This window comes from Oncorhynchus masou, chromosome 23, assembly GCF_036934945.1.
Source record: "Oncorhynchus masou masou isolate Uvic2021 chromosome 23, UVic_Omas_1.1, whole genome shotgun sequence".
Classification (NCBI taxonomy): Eukaryota; Metazoa; Chordata; class Actinopteri; order Salmoniformes; family Salmonidae; genus Oncorhynchus; species Oncorhynchus masou.
The window spans coordinates 35,539,822-35,548,899 of record NC_088234.1 but is presented as its reverse complement, the minus strand read 5'-3'; the positions used below and the strand labels follow the sequence as shown (position 1 = coordinate 35,548,899).

The following is a 9,078-nucleotide window of genomic DNA, read 5'->3' as shown; positions in this document are numbered from 1 at the left end:
AGAAAGCCACAGTACAGAAACTTCACGTTTATAGCCCACAATGCTAGAGCCTACGATTCTTACCTGCTTCTGAATCCATTGATACAGCAAGGCGTGGCACCCAGGGTCATAGCTCAAGGTAGTAAAATCTTGTGTTTTGTAGACCCAGCCTTCAACCAGAGATACATTGACAGCTTAAGCTTTCTACTCATGCGATTGGCTCAAATGCCTGAGGCCTTGGGTTTTGAAAACTCTGTGAAAGGCTGGTTCCCCCACTTCTTCACATCTGAGGAGAATCTACATTATGTCGGATCATATCCCAGCCCAGAAATGTACGGGTGTGATCAAATGTCTCCCAAAGAGCGTGAGAGATTCATGACGTGGTACGAGACAGTAAGACATGGCACCTTTGATTTCCATAAAGAGATGGAATCATACTGTGACAATGATGTGGTTATACTTCGTGAAGGATGCCTCAGATTCAGAGAAGAGGAAATCAAAGATGCAGGCATTGACCCCTGGAGTTGTACAACTATTGCATCGGCATGCATGAAAACCTATCGTACACACTATCTGCCTACAGCCTCTATAGCTATCCCCCGCCTGACAACTACCGAATCCAATTCAAGTCATACTCTAGTGGGTCCATTCAATGGTTGGAGTATATGGCCCAGGATAAAGACATTTTTATTCAACATGCTTTGAATCGGGGGGAGAAGGCATTTGGCTCTTACCATGTAGATGGCAACACCCAGATTGACGGGGTTGAGACCGTGTATGAGTACAACGGTTGTTTCTTCCATGGTTGCAAATCTTGCTTTGTGCCCCAGACCATGTGTGTCCTAACCCAAAAGACTTTTGGGGAAATGTACCAAGAGTTTCAAGACAAATTCTATTCTTTACAGGCTACTTACGGTCTAAAAGTGGTGGTTTTGTGGGAGCACGAATGGACCGCCCTCAAAAAGTCTGATCCTCATGTTCAAGCCTTCCTTTCCAGCTATGACACCCCAGAACCCCTGGAACCCCGACAGGCCTTGTATGGCGGCCGTACCAATGCTTTGACTTAAATAAAAACCCATTTAATTTTCAACACTTCAATGCAGAGTATGTAGCTCTGCTTTCCAACCGCAATTTAATAACAACATATCTGTGCGAGAATTTTACAATCTATTCCTGGCTAACGTGAGGCATCTAAAAGATCTCTCTTTACCTATTGACAGAAATAATTTTGCAGAGGGTTACACAATGTATGCTTTCAATTTATCCCCTGATGATGACACCTCAGGAAATCTTTCGGTGGTGTCCAAAGGTAACCTCAGGCTGGAAATGCGTTTCCGTACACCTTTAGCCTGTACCGTTAGCATGATTGTTTATGCATGCTCTGATTCAATCTTGGAGGTGAATAGCCGAAGACAGGTTTTAGGAGATTATTAGTAAGGATTGTTTAGCAAAGACATGAATACCCAAGAGTTGGAAGGGCTCACGAGCCGACTGATTGGAAAACAATTTTGTGGAGTGTTGGCTTGCGATGAATTACCTATGGAAAAATGGATGGGGCGGCCGGCCATGTTTATTGTCAATACCCATCCTAAACGCATGCCGGGTGAACATTGGCTAGCTGTGACATTAGAAGGGGAAGGAGGAAGAAAAATCTCAACTTTTTTTGATTCCTATGGCTTTGCCCCCGGTTTTTCACATTTCCCCAAATCTATTAAAGAATTTCTAGAAAATATCAAAAGTGTTCAAATGTGTATCCTTTAAGAATGTGTAATCAAGGCGTATGCTCACGCCAAATGTTTCAAGAATGCCACAAATGTTAAATTGCTTATTTTTTCAAATAAAATTTATTGAATTTAATCATAGTCATTCAAAAGTCATTCAAAAGTCTAACCACCTGGAGAGATCGGGATTAGGGAAAGGTCCGGAGGCGTTCAGGGGGGTAAATGGGTTATCGTCATTCATTTCATAAGGATGCGGGGGTTTTGGGGCATCTTTAGGGGTGCTGTATCTCGTTGAAGGTTTGTGTTTTAAAGAGTGAATCTGTTGACAAAGCTTATAGTTGGGTACACCCGAGAGGGGAATGTTGAGGATGGCCAGGGCCTTAAACCTCTTAGAGATCGGGCTACATTTTTCAACATTCTGTTAAAAATCGCGCAACATTTCAACGTCCTGCTACTCATGCCAGGAATATAGTATATGCATATGATTAGTATGTGTGCATAGAAAACACTCTGAAGTTTCTAGAACTGGTTCAATGGTGTCTGTGACTATAACAGAACGAGTTCCGTGGTCAAAATTGCCAGAAAACATGGTCACTAAATCGACGGAGAAAAAAATCAATCCGCCAGTTTATGTGTTGTCTATTGGAAGGAAAAATACTTAAGGGTGAGAATACAGTTCCTATAGCGTCCACACGATGTCGCCAGTGTTGTGATTTCGATTCAACTACATCCTTGGTCATCTGAGTAATAGCCACATCCGGTTGTCAAGTCCACAGCTGTAAACAATGGAACCGGAAAAGTTAGTTGTTGTTTCCCAAACTCGTGCTTATTGAATACAGATCGCTCCGTGAACAATTTGATCATTTATTAACGTTTAGTAATACCTAAAGTTGGATTACAGAAGTAGTTTGAAGTGTTTTGTCAAAGTTTATTGGCAACTTTTTTAATTTAAAAAAATAACGTCGTGTTTTTACTGGATCTGACGGTGTTCATAAATTGACATTTTGGGTACACAAGGACCGATTTAATCGAAAAAAAAGACCCAATTGTGATGTTTATGGGACATATAGGAGTGCCAATAAAGAATCTTGAATGAATGTTTTATATTTTATTTCTGCGTTTTGTGTAGCGCCGTCTATGCTAATTCCTTTGTTTACGTCCCTTCTGGTATTTCGGCGTGTGGCCTGCTATCAGATAATAGCTACTCATGCTTTAGGCGAAAAGCATTTTACAAATCTGACTCGTTGGCTTGATTCACAACGAGTGTAGCTTGAATTGACTACCCTGCATGTGATTTTTAATGAACGTTTGAGTTTTAACGAGTGCTATTAGCATTTGGCGTAGAGCATTTGCATTTATTGTTGGCAGGGGGTGCGGTTGCGTCCCGGGTGGGCCAGAGAGGTTAACCTCTTGAAACTCCCCATCCCGGATCCGGGATTGTGACTAAGCCTCAGGCTCATTAGCATAACGCAACGTTAACGATTTCTGAAAATCGCAAATAAAATTAAAATAATGCGTTTGCTCTCAAGCTTAGCCTTTTCTTAACAACACTGTCATCTCAGATTTTCAAAATATGCTTTTGAACCATAGAAATGGACTAATTTGTGTAAGAGTATGCAAAGCTAGCATAGCATTTTGTGTAGCATGTAGCACGCAACATTTTCACAAAAGCCAGATAACCAAATAAATAAAATCATTTACCTTTGAAGAGCTTCTGATGTTTTCAATGAGGAGACTCCCAGACACATACCAGATGCGCAGTGTTTCCTGAAAGCGTCTGTGTGTAGGAGAAATCGTTCCGTTTTCTACATTGCGCCTGGCTACCGAAACGAACCGAAAATGCAGTCACCTACAACGTGAAACTTTTTCCGGATTAACTACATAATATCGACCGAAACATGGCAAACGTTGTTTGGAATCAATCCTCAAGGTGTTTTTTCACATATCTCTTCATTGACATGCAGTTCGTGGAAGCTTGCTTCTCTCTGTGCCCCATGGAAAAATACTGGCAGGTGACTTTTGCGCACCAATTTCGGCGCAGGACACCGGGCGGACACGTGGTAAATGTGGTCTCTTATGGTCAATCTTCCAATGATCTGCCTACAAATACGTCACAATGCTGCAGACACCTTGGGGAAACGACAGAAAGGGCAGACTCATTCCTCTTGCGTTCACAGCCATATAAGGAGATCATGAAAGACAGAGCCTCAAAAATCCTTGTCATTTCCTGGATGCCAAGTCATCTTGGTTTTGCCTGAAGCTCACGTTAAAGGGCACGCACAGAGAAGATATTTGTATTTCTGGACACGTCAGAGTGTTTTCTTTCGAACAGTAGCAATTATATGCATAGTCGAGCATCTTTTTGTGACAAAATATCTTGTTTAAAACGGGAACGTTTTTCTTCCAAAAATGAAATAGCGCCACCATAGGTGTAAGAGATTAAGAAACTGAAGCCACCCTGGAGGTCTTCGGTCATCAGCAACATTGTGGGCAGATATGGTACTTTTAACTTCTTGAAACTCCCCATCCCGGATCCGGGATCGTGACTAAAGCCTCAGGCTCATTAGCATAACGCAACGTTAACGATTTCTGAAAATCGCAAATAAAATGAAAATAATGCGCCTGCTCTCAAGCTTAGCCTTTTCTTAACAACACTGTCATCTCAGATTTTCAAAATATGCTTTTGAACCAAAGCAATTGACTAATTTGTGTAAGAGTATGCTAAGCTAGCTTAGCATTTTGAGTAGCATTTAGCACGCAACATTTTCACAAAAACCAGATAACCAAATAAATAAAATCATTTACCTTTGAAGAGCTTCAGATGTTTTCAATGAGGAGACTCTCAGTTACATACCAAATGCGCAGTTTTTCCTGAAAGCGTCTGTGTGTAGGAGAAATCGCTCCGTTTTGTACATCACATTTGGCTACCGAAACGAACCGAAAATTCAGTCACCTACAAAGTCAAACTTTTTCCGAATTAACTCCATAATATCGCAAACGTTGTTTGGAATCAATCCTCAAGGTGTTTTTTTCACATATCTCTTCATTGATATATCGTTCGTGGAAGCCTGCAATCTTCTATAAATTCCATGGAAAAATACCAGCAGCTGACTTTTGCGCACCAATTTCGGCGCAGGACACCGGGCGGACACCTGGTAAATGTGGTCTCTTATGGTCAATCTTCCAATGATATGCCTACAAATACGTCACAATGCTGCAGACACCTTGGGGAAACGACAGAAAGGGCAGACTTACTCCTCTCGCATTCACAGCCATATAAGGAGACAATGGAAAACAGAGCCTCAAAAATCCTGCTCATTTCCTGGATGCCGTCTCATCTTGGTTTTGCCTGAAGCTCACGTTCTAGGGCACGCACAGAAAATATCTTTGCAGTTCTGGAAACGTCAGAGTGTTTTCTTTCCAAAGCTACCAATTATATGCATAGTCGAGCATCTTTTTGTGACAAAATATCTTGTTTAAAACGGGAACGTTTTTCATCCAAAAATGAAATTGCGCCCCTAGAGTTTCAACAGGTTAAGCAAGTCAAGAATACGTGACCCTTTGACAACAGAGCCGTGAAGGATAAACTCTCCTTTGTCATTCCAAGTAGCTGCCCCATTTGAGTCTTTTATCTTGTTCATAATGTAGCCAACATTTTTCCTGTTACGTGCCGGAACATGGGTTAATTAACATGTCATGCATAACTTTATCTTCAACAGGCATTTGATCTTCAGACGGTAAGCTCACAGGTACAGGCATTACAGGGGCTTGGCTTTCGCTAGGCTCATCACCTTTTAAAGGGTCCTGTAGGGAGATAGTTCAATGGCCTGTCTCTCTCTCCCCTTGTTTCACCAAGGACAAATACCTTTGTATGAGGTTTGTGTATTTTTGGACCTTATCATAGGGGTTCAATCCTTTTTGATTCAAAATATCCTTCATGGCCGTATCCAAATAATTTTCCGCTGTTTGTCTGATATTTTCAGGACCCTGCACTTGTTTTTTAAGTCTATCCAATTCTTGTTGTGGCACCAGATACATTTTATTGGCCATCACCCTGTGTTCAACCCCCACGTCTGGCAGCAATAAGGCTGGTGATGAAGGGCACGGCTATACGTATGCCATGTCGTTTCTTTTGAAGACTGACCCGTTTATTGGCAAAGAGTTTGATCGCGGTCTTTTGTCTCTTAAATTTTTTCAATTGTGTCAGGGTGAGGGGAATGCGTCCTATGAGAAGATTCAAAGCAATCTCACATAGGGATAATATGAGATCTGAAGAACAGAGACCCACGATGCCCTTCCGTTCATTAGATGTAGCCCCAACTAGGCTTCTCAAGAGGGGCAGGTTTCTTTTTAAACGCAGAGACATAGCGGTTACTTTTTAGGAATGTACTCAGCCGGCCACTCCCACGGGAACAGACCTGTTCGTAGCCTTAGGTGTTCTGGAGTATTTGCTTTTAAATCCACGATTAAATAAGAAAATGTCTCTTTGGTAGCATCCTCGTAGCTTTCCATAAAGTAGGAATTCCTTCCCGGGTACATCTGCTGAGCTCGAGTGTTAATTTGTAGTTTGTCGCTAGGATTTTTGAACAAAACCATGTAATTGCCGTTCAAACTGATGGTGCGACTATTTTTACCTCGGTGAAACACATTCTGCACCAAGTAAAGCACGGACAGGTTTCTATGATGAGTATATTGGGTAAACGCTCGGGCAATTTCGGGATGTTCGCTACCTGCAAATAGCACATCGTCCAAAACCAGCATATTGTTTTTATGAGGAGGTAAAAGTTCATCATCAGACAGGAAATCAGGTATTCCTTCAACAAACTTGATTTTTATTGTCTTCATCAATTCATCATACAGATGTTGATAACAAGAATAACACCACACAACATTATCTGGCTTTTGAGATAGCACTTTTTACAAAACAAGTTTTACCACTATTCGAAGGCCCTGCGATTAAGGCCGAAAATGGTAGTTGCAACCGGGGGTCAAAATCTTCTACAGCAGTCATTATATCTTAAGCTTTAAGACACCCTGTAGCATAAGTCAGTAGCCAAAGGGACAATGTGGTCCAGTCAGGCAAAAGCAGTCTCTTGTCATAGACACCCCTGAATGTTTTCTGCTAAACTGAAGCTGATCTAGGCAGGTGTCAAATACTACAAAATGTTTATTTGTTTTAATCTATCATTATCAGTGAATGGTGACTTATGTGGCATCCTTTCCTTTGTTTTTACTGCAGAGTTTACATCCTACCAGTCAGAGATGTCAGAGTCCATATCCGTGGAGGCGTTTGCATTTGGGAATGACGAGTATGTGGTGTTTGCCCAGCCTTTTGTTGGGAAGTGCAGCTTCCTGGAATGGGATCAAGTGGAGAGGAACTTCCAAAATTATGATCACATTGACAGTAAGTACAGGACTTTGTCGATGTGAATGAAATAGATTATTTTGATGCTGAAAGAAATCGGTTCTTCTGATGCATCAAAACCAGTTTGTTTTATAACAGTATTTGGAGAAGAATGTTTTCTCAAATTTTTACCACGATGAAGCCATGAATACATAAAACATCAGACACACATTTGTATTATCTCCCTCGCTCCCTATCTTTTGCTTTCTCTCTCTCACTCCCTTCTGCCTCTCTTCTCTGTCTTGCGCCAAACACTCTCTCTCCCTCCATATTTCTGTCTCTGTCTCCCCCTACTTTGTCTCTCATTCTCTCCTTCACCCCCCAATCCCTCCCTCTAGGCACATCCACAGTGATCTGCAAGCCGCTGATCACTGACAACCAGCTCTTCATCATCGTTGCCCAACTCTTTGGCGGTTCGCACATCTAAAAGCATGGTGTCTTTGCCAACAAGTTCATCAAGATCCAGGACATCGACATCCTGAAGATTCGCAAGCCCAATGACGCGGTGAAGTTCCGCATCGACGGTGAGTCCTTCTTCATGATTGCAGACAGTTCCAAGGCTGGTTCTACGACAGTGTACAAATGGAACGGCAATGGGTTCTACTCGCACCGGTCCCTGCACCCGTGGTAACCCAACACTGATGTGGAGTACATGGAGATCTCGTCCAAGCCCCACCTGGTCCTCTCCAGCAACTCACAGCGCTCCATTATTTACCAATGGAACAAGGGCACCAAGCTGTTCAAATGGTGCACAGACATCCCAGAGATGGAGGACGTGTATGCCGTCAACTAATTTCAGGTCGATTGGGAGCTCTTCATCTGCCTGACGTGCTTCATCGGCGACTCCAAGGTGATGCTCTGGGGTGGCACCCTGTTCGGTGAGCTGCAGACCATGCCACCACGTGGCTCCATGGTGTTCCAGTCGCTAACAGTCGGCAGATGGCAGTACGCCGTGCTGGCAGTGATTACTCCTTCACTCTGGTGTACTACTGGGACACCAACAAGAGCCCGTTCGTCCACTTCCAGGAGCTCAGCATTTAGGTGCCCAGGGCCTTCTCCCTTCTGGCCATCGGCAACCGGAAGTTCCTGCTGGCCTCTAGCTTCAAGGGTCTACGATCTACGAGCAGCTGATAATTGACCTGAGTAACTGAATGGTAGATTTTTTGGGGTTGTTTTGATTAGTTGATATATTGATTGCTAGGTAGGTGGAATTGAATGCGGAGATGGTGCTTCAGTAGATTTTGTGGGAAATCCTAAATTGAGATCCAAGGGCACATTCATGCAGATCTTCCAGCAATATTAATGAACTGTTTTATGACTTAAGTCAGAGTTGCACTTGAGTGAGTCTCCCGAATATGGTTTTGATAGCTTGTTTTAAAAGTGTTTATTGTTTTGAAATACATTGTAGTTATTGAAGTGGTAGTGACTGATTTTAGAGTTGAAGTAGGATTGGTGAATTGATAATATAGGACAACTTGAACATGTTACATGCTGATTTACGACTCATGTCGCACTCTGGAGAGAAAAGGCAAGAGAGAAAAGGCAGTTGATAGCATCGACTGGATGCTTTGGAAAAGATTGCTGGTTCAGACTCAGTTTTCAGGTAGAAGTGGCGAAAGACAGGGCCATAGTAAACGCCATTACTTCAGCCGGTTAGAGGGGGTAAAGTTCACACTGTTCCAGACCAAATTGTCCCTTTGATCTGTCTAGATACCATCTGTGGTCACCTTCACCATAACCTCGAGAGAACAGACCAGAACAGTTTAGTTTAGGGCATTTCTGATTCAAGATATCCAGACAAATGATTTACTGTATGACAAATGAGAAATTATTCATTGTATGATAAATTATTACTACTACCAACATTCTTAATGCAGATTTCTAAGACAAATGTCAAAGACAATAACAACACAACATTACATTTGGAAATTTGCTATACTCCCTTATCTTGGCGACCTCACCGCAGAGTTACAG

At 42.4% G+C, this 9,078-nt stretch overlaps 1 pseudogene; it reads left to right on the top strand.

Moving 5' to 3' along the window:
* Window positions 1-1,224: 1,224 nt before the first annotated feature.
* Window positions 1,225-8,255, top strand: LOC135510096 (leucine-rich glioma-inactivated protein 1-like; annotated as a pseudogene).
* Window positions 8,256-9,078: the final 823 nt, after the last annotated feature.